The sequence below is a fragment of the Ornithorhynchus anatinus genome, chromosome 8, assembly GCF_004115215.2.
Source record: "Ornithorhynchus anatinus isolate Pmale09 chromosome 8, mOrnAna1.pri.v4, whole genome shotgun sequence".
NCBI classification, from domain to species: Eukaryota; Metazoa; Chordata; class Mammalia; order Monotremata; family Ornithorhynchidae; genus Ornithorhynchus; species Ornithorhynchus anatinus.
Window position 1 is genome coordinate 59,975,011 of NC_041735.1, and position 8,286 is coordinate 59,983,296.

Sequence of the window (8,286 nt, forward strand, 5' to 3'; positions counted from 1 at the left end):
GCTCCCCTCTCTGTCACCTCACCTCTGCTGTTCAAAATGCATAAAAAATAAATGTTGGTATTTGTTAAGCGCTTACTATGTGCAGAGCACTGTTCCAAGTGCTGAGGTAGATACAGGGTAATCAGGTTGTCCCACGTGAGGCTCACAGTTAATCCCCATTTTACAGATGAGGCAACTGAGGCACCAAGAAGTTAAATGACTTGCCCACAGTCACACAGCTGACAAGTGGCAGAGCCGGGATTCGAATACATGACCTCTGACTCCCAAGCCCGGGCTCTTTCCACTGAACCACACTGCTTCTCTTTTGAGACTCCCTCCCTTCCCAAATCTGACAGTTCATAGCTCTTCCAACATTCAAAGCCCTCAAAAAATCCACCTCCTCCAACAAGCCTTCTCTGATTAATTCCCAGCACCCCAAGTTGTACAAAAGCCTTCTCTGATTAATTCCCAGCACCCCAAGTTGTACAAACCCATCAGCTAGCTCTAACATTAGTGTGGCTTTTTATAGTTCACGACACCTTTGCATGAGAACCTGGGTTCTAATCCCCGCTCTGCCACTTGTCTGCTATGTGACTTGGGCAAGTCATTTCATTTCTCTGTATTTAAATTATCTCAGCTGTAAAATACGCATTAAGACCGTGAGCCTCATATGGGACAGGGATTGTGTCCAACCTGATTAACTTGTATCTACCCCAGCTCTTAGAACAGTGCTTGACACATAGTACGCACTCATCAAATGCCATTATTATTATTATATTTGTTTACTCAACCGTACAATCATTTAGACTTCTCTATTTGTAAATATTTTTGTAACTATCTCCCCTCTATAAAGGAGTGGAAACCACGAATAGGTAGGCAAATTAGTCACTTTGTTTCATACTCACCGAGTTTCTAGCATAGTGGGTTTTCAATCAAATGCACACACTGAGCATGCAATGTGTCAGTCAGACAATCCTATTTATTGAGCACTTACTGTGTATAGACCACTGTACCAAGCACTTGGGAGAGCACAATTTAACAGGCACATTCCCTGCCCAATGCTCCTCCTGTTACTACAACAATAACTACATTTTCCCAAGCAGGAAGTGGACTCAAAAATCATAACTCCAATTGAATTCCAGAAAATGTTCCACTAAAGGCAGAGGTTTCTTGGTTGAAGGTGTCAGGTTGAAAAATATAGTTCAATACAGATTTACATTTGAAGGATGATTGCCTTTGCCCAAATGTCAAAATGTATTTCTTCACTTAGAATTTTACTAAAGCTAAGGACCCATAACGAAGCACTAGTGAGAATTTTATAGAACAGTTAGCCATATGCAGATCTAGAGAGAGATTCCCTTTCCTCTCCAGAATTTTTTGTGTGGCTGTTTTTCCTACATCTGCTCAGTTTCAGGGAGCAACGTCATAGTAAGCGCTTAATAAATACCAAAATTATTATTATTGTGAAAGCATAATGATCAAGGTCCTGCGTTTGCCCGCTTTGCTCCGGAACTGTTTAAGCTGTAAGCCTATTTGATCGCCTCTGGTTACCAAGGCAATCAAGTTCACAACACATCTTTACTTTGTTCTCTAGGCCTTCTTAAAGGAGTAGCTGAAAACAGGATGAAGCTATTCCTTCAGTGGGGTTGGGTGGGGTTTAATCACCTTGAGAAGAAGGTAGAAAATCCCACTCCAAGGGGTGTTGCTGCCCATCCTAAAACTAAGCCCCCTTTTCCTCAACTCCTCCTCTCCCCCCAACCCCCTTCCCCACTCGCTCCCTTTGCTCTACCCTGCTTCCCCACCCCCAACACGATTGTATATATGTACGTAGCTATAGAATTCTATTTATATTAATGCCTGTTTTACTTGTTTTGATATATATATCAAATACAATATAATTCTATTCACTTATATTGATGCTATTGATGCCTGTTTACTTGTTTTGATGTCTGTCTCCCCCTTTCTAGACTGTGAGCCCATTGTGGGCAGGGGTTACCTCTCTTAGTTGCTGAATTGTACTTTCCAAGCCCTTAGTACAGTGCTCTGCACACAGTAAGCGCTCAATAAATACAATTGAATGAATGAATCCTGTATTATACTCTTTGATTTAATTAGATGCCATACTGTATAAAAGAAGCTCTGACTTATTCAGAACCGAGCTGGCCTTGACCAGCAGGGGAATCTCTTACCCTTCAACCAGCTCTCTCAACTAGTGCTAGAGTAAGGGCTAGTAGTAAATAAACTTGTCTCTAACGTATTTGCTCTAACACAGCACAGAATCTGAGAAGGTTTTCTTCCACACTATCAACAGCTCCAAGCACTCCCGCCCATCTCTGGCATCTTGGCAGAGTTAGGAGAGCACCTTGAGGAAGGTCTGCTAAGAGACCTGGATTCCAATCCTGCTCTGCCACTTACATACTGTGTGTGAACTTGGGTAAGCCGGTTCACGTCTCTGTGCCTCAATTTCCTCATCTGTAAAATGGGGATTCAATGCTTGTTCTCCCTCCTGCTTAGAATGTGAGCCCCATGTGGGACAGGGAACTGTGACTAACCTGATTATCTTGTATCTACCCAAGAAATAGTAAGCTTTTAAGAAATACCATAATTATTACTGTTCTTTCTTCTGCCACACTAACTGACTACCAGCTTCTTCAGGGCAGGGATCATGTCTATCAGTCAATCAGTGCTATTTATTGAGCACTTACTGTGGGCTGAGCACTGTACTAAGCACTTGGGAGAATACTTGATAGGCTAAATTCCTACCCTCAAGGGTCCTTACAATCCAGCAGGGGAGACAGACATTAAAATAAATGACAGAGAAGGGAAATGTTTGTCTTGTTTTTGTCTGTCTCCCCTGATTAGACTGTGAACCTGTCATTGGGCAGGGATTGTCTCTATCTGTTGCTGAATCGAACATTCCAAGCGCTTAGTACAGTGCTCTGCACATAGTAACTTCTCAATAAATACTATTGAATGAATGAATGAATATGTATATAAGTGCTGTGGGGCTGAGGGTGGGATGAATATCAAGGTCCTACCTACTCTCTTGTACTCTCCCAATCAGTCATATTTATTAAACACTTTCTGTGTGCAGAGCACTGTACTAAGCACTTGGTATCAAACAAAAACTCCTCATTAATGGCTTCAAAGCTCTCCATCACTTTGTCCCTTCTTACCTCACCTCCCTTCTCTCCTTCTACATCCCAGCCTGCACACTCCTCTCCTCTGGTGCTAATCTTCTCCCTGTGCCTCCATCTCACCTGTCCCGCTGTCGACCACTGGCCCACCTCCTGACTCTGGCCTGGAATGCCCTCCCTCCTCAAATCTGCCAATCACTCTTCCCCTCTTCAAAACCCTACTGAAAGCTCACCTCCTCCAAGAGGCCTTCCCAGCTAAGCATCCCTTTTCCTCAGCTCCCCCTCCCATCCTTGTCACCTCTACTTGCTCCCTTTGCTCTTCCCCCCTCCCTGCCCCACAGCACATATACATATATATATATAAAATTACATTTATTTATATTGATGCCTGTTTACTTGTTTTGATGTCTGTTGCCACCCTTCTAGACTGTAAACCCAGTGTGGGCAGGGACGGTCTCCTTTTATTGCTAAATTGTACTTTTCAAGCACTTAGTATAGTGCTCTGCACACAGTAAGCGCTCAATGCGATTGAATGAATGAATAAAGTACAAAACGACAGTTTGTAGACATGTTACCTGCCCTGCTCTATTAGAGCTCTCTACACATAGTAAGCATTCAATAAATACCATTTACTGAGCTAAGGAACTATTGGCCACCCTGGCTCTGAATAGCTTCTAGTTTCAAATCCAGAGTGGTAAGACAGCGGTAAAGAATCCTCCATTTCTTAAGTCCTCTCTCTTCCCAGATGTCTAATTCAGCTACTAAAGGATGCCCCCCAACCCCCCAATTTGACCTTGTCCTAGGTTCCAGGCACTCTTAATTCAGCCCTGGAGGAAGGAAGGAGTTGCAGGCAATCTGTAAGTTCCTTGTCAACTAGCAACTTGTATTTCTGTTGCACTGTACTCCCCCAAACACATAGTTCAGTGCTCTGCAAACAGTAAGCACTCAGTTAACACTGTGGCTTGTTAATTGAGCTTACTCTAGATTGTAAAGCTCCCTCTGGTCAGGGTATGTCACTGTTTATTGTTGTATTGTACTTTTCCCAGCATTTAGTACAGTGCTCTGCACATGGTAAGTGGCTCAATAAATACGATTGAATTATTAATAATAATAATGATGGCATTTGTTAAGCACTTTCTATGTGTGAAGCGCTGTTCTAAGCGCTGAGGGGGGATACAAGGTGATCAGGTTGTCCCAAGTGGGGCTCACAGTCTTAATCCCCATTTTACAGATGAGGTAACTGAGGTACAGAGAAGTTAAGTGACTTGCCCAAAGTCACACAGCTGACAAGTGGCAGAACGGGGATTGGGGTGACTGTGGAGAATGATAAGGATTTCTCAAGTGGCAAGAAGGTTTTGCAGTGGGAACCAACTGGCCAAGAAGGAGAGAGAGCTCAGGTGTCCTCCAGTGATTAGACTGTAAGACCGTTATTGGGCAGGGATTGTCTCTATCTGTTGCCGAATTGTACATTCCAAGCGCTTAGTACAGTGCTCTGCACATAGTAAGCGCTCAATAAATACTATTGAATGAAGAAAAGCCCTTAGTGGAGAGAGAGCAGTGGGCGAGTGGAAGAAAGCCAGAGCAGAGGGGTGAGAATCAGAAAATCGTAGCTTTAGCAGGGAGAAGGGAGAATGGCTACCCGCTACCTCCTGGTGGATAGTGGTGGAAGCAGCAGGGGCAGGGAGGTGAGGATAAAGGGGCAGTTGAAAAGCTGACTATCCCAAAGCCAACACCCAAACTCTAAGGAGAAGTAGGGGGAAAAAAAATCAGACAAAAATGAAGACTTGACTTTTTTGAGAAAGTCCTCTCCAATTCTGGTGTTCTCCCAATTTATAATCATGTAAAAGAAGCAGTGGAAAAAGCACGGGCTTGGGAGTCAGAGGTCATGGGTTCGAATCCCAGCTCTGCCACTTGTCAGCTGCGTGACTTTGGGCAAGTCACTTAACTTCTCTGTGCCACAGTTTCTTCATCTGTAAAATGAGGATTAAGACTGTGAGCCCCACGTGGGCTGGCCTGACTACGTTGTATTCTCCCAGCGCTTAGAACAGTGCTTGGCACATAGTAAGCGCTTAACAAATGCCATCATCATTATTATTATGGGCAGGTAATGTGTCTGCTAATTCTGTCAACCTGATTAACTTGTTTCTACACCAGTGCTTAGAACAGTGCTTGGTATATAGTAAATGCTTACCAAGTACCACTATTATTATTATTATTGCTTTGTGTTCTCCCGAGCGCTTAGAACAGTAGTCTGCATATAGTAAGTGTTCAATTAATACTATTGATTGATGAATTTAAAGTGTTCTCTTTTGCATTTAGCTTCAGCTTTCTACAGATACCTAATAATTGTGGTATCTGTTGCTCTGCCACTTGTCGGCTGTGTGACTGTGGGCAAGTCACTTAACTTCTCTGTGCCTCAGTTCCCTCATCTGTAAAATGGGGATTAAGACTGTGAGCCCCACGTGGGACAACCTGATTCCCCTGTGTCTACCCCAGCGCTTAGAACAGTGCTCGGCACATAGTAAGCGCTTAACAAATACTAACATTATTATTATTATTATTATTATTAAGTGTTTACTATTCTCCATTTACACCCACTCTTTCATAGAACTCATTCACACCCCTGGTTTCAGCTACCACCTCCCAAATCTACAGCTCCCACCCTGATCTCTTTCCCTCTCTGCAGTCTCACAGTCTTCTTCCTTCAATCCATCTCTACTTGGATGTCCCACCGACACCTCAAATTTAACATGGCTAGAACAGAACACCTTATCTTCCCACCCAAACCCTGTCCTTCTGTCACTGTAGACAGCACCACCACCCTTCCTTTCTCTCAAGCCCATAACCTTGGCGTTATCCTTAACTCCTCTCTCTCATTCATTCATTTATTCATTCAATAGTATTTATTGAGAGCTTACTATGTGCAGAGCACTGTACTAAGCGCTTGGAATGTACAAATCGGTAACAGATACAGTTCCTGCCCTTTGACGGGCTTACAGTCTAATTGGGGGAGAGGGACAGACAAGAACAATGGCAATAAATAGAATCGAGGGGAAGAGCATCTCATTAAAACAATAGCAAATAAATAGAATCAGGGTGATGTACATCTCATTAACAAAATAAATAGGGTAATGAAGATATAACCCACATATTCGATCTATTACTAAATCCTGTCAGTTTAACCTTCACAACATCGTTAAAATTTTCCCTTTCCTCTCCTTCCAAACTGCTACCACGTTAATCCAAGCATTTATTCTTTCCCGCCTTGATTACTCTATCAGCCTCCTTGCTGACTTTCTACCTGTCTCCCCACTCTAGGCCATACTTCACTCTGCTGCCCAGATCATTTTTCTACAAAAAAATGTTCGGTCCATGTTACTCCATTCCTCAAGAATCTCCACTGGTTGTCCATCCACCTCCACATCACACAGAAATTCCTTTTCATCAGCTTTAAAATACTCAGTCACTTTGCCCCTCCTTTTCACCTTGCTGCTCTCCTATTACAAACCAGTTTGCATCCTTTTCTCTAATGCTGAGAAGCAGCATAGCATACTAGATAGAGCACGGGCCTGGGAGTCTGAAGGTCATGGGTTCTAATCCCGGCTCTGCCACTTGTCTGCTGTGTGACCTCTGGGCCTCAGTTACCTCGTCTATGAAGTGGGGATTAAGACTGTGAGCCCCGTGTAGGACAGGGACTGTCCCCTACCCAATTTGCTTGTATCCATACCAGCACTTAGTACAGTGCCTGACACATAGGAATTTCTTAATATTGTTATTATTATCCTACTCACTGTACCTTGATCTCTTGTATCTCACCACCAATCTCTCACTTAAATCTGCCTCTGGCCAGGAACGCCCTCTCTCTTCAAATCCAACAATTACTCTCCCCCCCCCCCCGTTTCAAAGCCTTATTGAAGACACATTTCCTCCAAGAGACCTTCCCTGCCTAAGTCCTCCTTTCCTCGTTTCCCACTCCCTTCTTTATTGTCCTAATTTGCTCCCTTTATTTATCATTGCCCCAGCCCCACAGCAATTATGTGCATATCCATATTTTATTTATTTATATTAATATCTGACACTCCCTGTAGTTTGTGAGCTCCTTGTGGGCAGGGAATGTGTTTTTGTTATATTCTACTCTCCCTAGTGCCAGTACAGTGTTCTGAATATAGTAAACATTCAATAACTATGCTTGATTGATAACATGTACCAAGCACTGCATTAGATATAAGATAATCAAGTCTGACACATAGCTCTCAGTCTAAATGAGAGGGAAAGCAGGTATTTTATATCATCTATTACTTCCTCCTGTCTATAATACGTTTGCCTCCCCAGCTAGACTGTAAGCTCCTTGAATTTAGGGCTTTTGTTTATTAATTCTATTGTAATAGTAGTGGTATTCGTTACATGCTTACTGTGTATCAAGTACTGCTCTAAGCACATCTGGAACACAGTCCCTGTCCCACATGGGGTCATGGTCTAAAGTAGGAGGAAGGACAGGTAATGAATGCCTATTTTATAGATAAGGAAACAGGTACAGAGAAGCGAAGTGACTAGACTGTAGACTATAAACTGGTTGTGCGCAGGGGATGGGTCGACCAACTCTGTTATATTGTGCTCTCCCAGGCACTTAGTACAGTGCTGGCCACACAGTAGGTGCTCAGAAAATACGATTGATTGACTTGCCCAAGCACAGAATACAGTGTTCCATGCACTTAGAGGTACTCAGTAAATGCTACCGATTTATTGGACAAATGAAGAGAATGCCTATTTAGCCTATCAGGGGGTTTTAAGTCATTTCCTGGAGTTACCGAAGAAATGCTAAGCATGGGCTGGGAGAATGAAGCACAATGCTAATTTATGCCCTGAAGAAGTAACCCTAAAACCCGCTAAGGTATTAACTGCCCAGAGGAGTGAGAGAGCTCCACAGTTTGAAAGATAAAGAGACCCTCTCATTCCATCAGCGGTCAGACAAAGACCGCATAACAATCTGGCAAATTACCAATTGTTTATTAGTGTACGCGGGGGCAGTGTTCAGAAGTTGTTATTCAAACACAAATTATTTCCCAGGAATAATAAGTACAAAAGAAAGCCCCAAGTGAGGATATAAACAGATTAATGGGGTGTGGCTTAGCTGAATCCCCCCTTCTCCCTCCCCATTTCTCTCTCACCA